This window comes from Arachis ipaensis, chromosome B01 (assembly GCF_000816755.2).
Source record: "Arachis ipaensis cultivar K30076 chromosome B01, Araip1.1, whole genome shotgun sequence".
Classification (NCBI taxonomy): domain Eukaryota; kingdom Viridiplantae; phylum Streptophyta; class Magnoliopsida; order Fabales; family Fabaceae; genus Arachis; species Arachis ipaensis.
In genome coordinates this window covers 8,097,169-8,101,676 of record NC_029785.2, presented here as the reverse complement: position 1 = coordinate 8,101,676, position 4,508 = coordinate 8,097,169, and the positions used below count along the sequence as shown (strand labels likewise).

Sequence of the window (4,508 nt, the reverse complement as noted above, 5' to 3'; positions counted from 1 at the left end):
CAAAATATAATTATAATTTATCTAACAAATACTTTATATTTTACATCAATCCCGCTACGTTACCAACAGCATTTCTGCCAACTTCTGCCAACTCTTATTTATATCTGTGTTTAATGGAAGTGTCTATTTTACATATATGTGATGTTCTCAAATTTTAAATTTGTGTCACTGGATCCCATGTCATATCATATCCCTATTCATGATCACAGCAGGAGTCCCACGACAAAGTTTTATAAAGAACTCACAGCAAAAAAAAACGTTTTTTTCAATTCCCTTGTTTTGCAGTCATGGTTCCTTCATTCTTATATCTAAAATATATACCTCTCTCAAAAAGCTTTCTGATTCTTCTTATACAAATTTACCAACATCAATTAAATAATTATCAACTAATTTAAAAAGAATAAATAAATACAAAAGGAAAAAAATGCTCACCAGATTAACCCGAGCACGAGCAGCGGGCAGATTCAGGAGGAGCAGAGGCAGACGGGCAACCCGATCACAGAGACGGCGAAGCAGAGGACGGCGACCGGAATAAGGAAGCACGAGATGAGGCAGAAGACGAAACAGAGGCGAGGCCGTGAGGGCAGGCGGCTGCAGTGATGGAAGGGAGACTCAGAATGAGAGATTGGGTTGAGAGTGTGACTGCTCACGGAGGGATGTAGTTACTCTGTTCCAAGGTTCAGAAAACCGGACCGGTCATCGAACCGTTCTAGTTACTGGTTCATTAGTTCATTGATTCAACCGGTTCAACCATAGTTCAACCGGAAAAACAAACACCTAATTCTATAAAAATTCAATGAATAAAGCAACTGGTTCTAAACACTCTTCTACTGCATTTTTTTACTTCAAAAGAGGATCATAAACAACTGGTTCTATGAATAAACAAACTACAATGATATGCAATGCCAAAAATAGGCCAATGATAAAATAATAAAGGGTTTCTCTCTTTAATTCTATGTTCAAGCTTGTAGCATACCAGAATCAATAGAATAATACCGTTAAAATAGTCTTCCTTCTTAATTCTTATATACCTCAGAATTTCCTACAAAATGAAAATTGAACACAACACACAGCTTTAAAACAAAAACAAAACAACACTCAGAAATCAATCACCTCTTCTAAACACAGCCTTAAAACAAAACAGAACAACATTCAGAGTATGAGCATTAATCACAAAAAATTGATTTCTGAAACAACAAAAACAGCAGAACAACATTCAGAGTTTGAGCATTGATAACAAAAAATTGATTTCTGAAACAAAACAAGAGGCTGAGATCAGAGCTCTGCTTATTCGAACTGCCAGGTCTCGCGCCTCCCGATTCATCACTAAATTTGGTCATCAAGAATCAAGACGGGGTCCTGAAGACAGAGAAAAAGGAATGATGTTGAGAAGGAAGATGCTCATGCAGAAAAGAATGATGTTAAGGGTTTGTTGGTGGCCATGCATAGTTATCAGAATCGAACCGATCAGACTATTGGGTCACTAAATTATCGGTTCAACTGATGGGTCATTGGTTGAACCGATTGACCTAGTCTCACTTAAATAATTAGTTGTCCACAGATTAATCAAGAAAAAAAAACCCCCTAAAATTGAAGTTTATAATGCAAAGGCTGAAATTATGATTTTTTTTTTTTACATGAACATTCCTCTAGAAAAATTTTAAGTCACACTCATAGTAAAAATTTCTCATTGATTTCTTTTATATACTTCAAACGCTCGTAAATGATCCAACATGGGAAGGTGAGTTCTTAGGCAATCATACATCCGAAACAATATCATCACAGCAGAACAAAAACAAAACCAGCACCCAAAATCTTATTGTTATCCAAGATCAATTCCACAAAATAGAACACAAAACTACGCAGACTTACAAAACACATCAACATCAAGATATGCTACATCTCCCAGAAACTATGATATATGAGCTCGAAATCATATGGCATAAAACCCCAAACATAATCAACATCTCAACCATTATTGGTACAGCTTCTCAGTCTCCTATCCTCTATATCATATTCCCACTTTTCATTGAGACCCCCACTTCCATTTAATTTCATTAAAAACCCCTATCATAATCGGCACTCGACACCTTATTTTTAATGCAATCAACACCCTCCATTGTTCCTTCTTCTCCTCTTTGACTTGTGGTCAATAAATAGAACAAATTACCGAGGTTCTAAAAACCGGACCGGTCATCGAACAGCTCTAATTACTGGTTCACTGGTTCAACCGGTTCAATCGTAGTTCAACCAAAAAAACCGTTTTATAATAAACACCTGATTCTATAAAAATTCAATGAATAAAGCAACTGGTTCTAAACACTCTTCCACTGCATTTTTTTACTTCGAAAGGGGATCATAAACAACTAGTTCTATGAATAAACAAACTACAATGATATGCAATGCCAAAAATAGGCCAATGATAAAATAATAAAGGGTTTCTCTCTTCAATTCTATGTTCAAGCTTGTAGCATACCAGAATCAACAGAATAATACCGTTAAAATAGTCTTCCTTCTTAATTCTTATATACCTCAGAATTTCCTACAAAATGAAAATTGAACACAACACACAGCTTTAAAACAAAAACAAAACAACACTCAGAATTCAATCACCTCTTCTAAACTCAGCCTTAAAACAAAACAGAACAACATTCAGAGTATGAGCATTAATCACAAAAAATTGATTTCTGAAACAACAAAAACAGCAGAACAACATTCAGAGTTTGAGCATTGATCACAAAATATTGATTTATGAAACAAAACAAAAACAGAAGAACAACATTCAGAGTTTGAGCATTGATAACAAAAAATTGATTTCTGAAACAAAACAAACACTGCAAAACCAACAGAACAGCATTTAGAGTTTGAGCATTGATCACAAAAAATTAATTTCTGAAACAAAAACAATCAACAAAACAATGAAAACAGAATTTTTTTTCCTTCAGAAGAAGAAAACAATGAAAACATGAAGCATATAATAAATCAATGATCACCAATATCCAGTAAGAATCTCAAAGACAACAATAAATACACAACAACAGTTTAGCAAATAAACAAGAACAAGACCTAAATAGAAAATCCAACAAATTAAATCACAGAAACCTAACAATTTAGCAAATTAAAACAACAACAGCCCAACAATTTAACAAATTATCAACTTAACAAGTTCAAGAACAGAAAATCACAACAACAAAAAATAAAATAAAAATAACAGAAGAACAACAACAACACAAGAATAATTAGCAAATTTTAACAAGTTCACACTAACAGTTAAAATTTACCAGAAGAACACTAATGCAAGTGGAAAATCATCATGCTAATATGTTTTCTACAAAGATGCTATTTGTGCAGCTAAAATTTCCTAATTACTAAGATCCAATTATTCTAATTTCACATGCAATCAACTTACTAAATTTCTAAAAGCTAGAAATGATAAAACCAACGCTAAATATGGTTAAAGCATTTCATCAAACATATTGAGTGCGGTAAACTTGAAACGAAATAAGAGAATTCAAAGCTTAGTATCAATGTGATAGAGAAGAGAACATAACTATTGTATACTTTAATTCAGTCTATAAAAAAAATCCAAACCACTGCCAAATCAAATAGTTACTTATTGTAATAGAAATAAGAAGTTGCAGAGTTTGAAGCAGAGTATTGGTGTTGTGTGAGTGTATTGTCTGGTGGTGGGTTTAGGGAACTCACGGCGGCGACAAAAGAGAGCAGTTCGACGGCTGGGTGGAGCGCGCGGGTTGGTCGCAGAGTTTGAAGCAGGGCAACGTGGCTTCCAGACGAACGCGAACCCGAACGGTGAACGGCGAGTGAACGCGAACGGTGAACGCCGAGCAAACTTGAACGGCGAAGAACGCGAACGAAGACGACGGCTGAACGAAGACGCGAACGTTAACGGCAACCAACGGCGGCGGAAGCGCGGCTGAGCAGACAAAGACGACGGACGCCGAGCTCGAGGAAGCAGCTGCGATCGGTGACAGCGAACGGGGGTTGAAGACTTGGAACACGAGGGAAGCTAGATAGACGGACGGACGGACGGCGGCAGTGAATGAAAGAAAGGGAGGGAGAAAGGGAGAAAGAAACGAAGGAGCTTCAGAACCAAGAGTGAAAGTAAGCAAATTTGGCAAAAACGGCGCCGTTTCTTTTAAACCGGTAGAAACCGGCCAGTTCGACGATTCTTCTCCTGTTTTTAGAGAACCGGTTTTAGAAACAAACCGAACCATAATTATTTCCGGTTCACAATTAGACCGATCGAACCGGTCAATTCGGTCCGCTTTTCTGAACATTGCTATTCACACTTCACACTTCACACAATATAAGAATGAAGAGGGGGGAACGGGGTTGGCGGGATTTTGAAATTTTATATTTACAAGATAATAATTAAGTGAAAACTTAAATACACTTAACTTCTTGTGAAATTGATAGTTAAGAATTATTAGATGATAATTTAATTAAAATTTTCAAATTATTTATAATCAATAAATTAATTATACATC

At 35.9% G+C, this 4,508-nt stretch overlaps 1 protein-coding gene across 7 annotated transcripts in view; it reads right to left on the bottom strand.

The window, feature by feature from the left end:
• LOC107617691 overlaps positions 1–4,118 on the bottom strand; it is a 23,514-nt gene extending 19,396 nt beyond the window's left edge. Inside the window, exons 1-2 of one of the 7 annotated variants that reach the window (XR_002358274.1) lie at positions 3,706–4,110; positions 1,264–1,359 (exon numbers count right to left, since the gene is read on the bottom strand). The gene's annotated coding sequence lies outside the window, so the exon portion shown is untranslated. The other 6 variants (XM_016319554.2, XM_021117003.1, XM_021117011.1 and 3 more) reach the window with 6 other exon arrangements.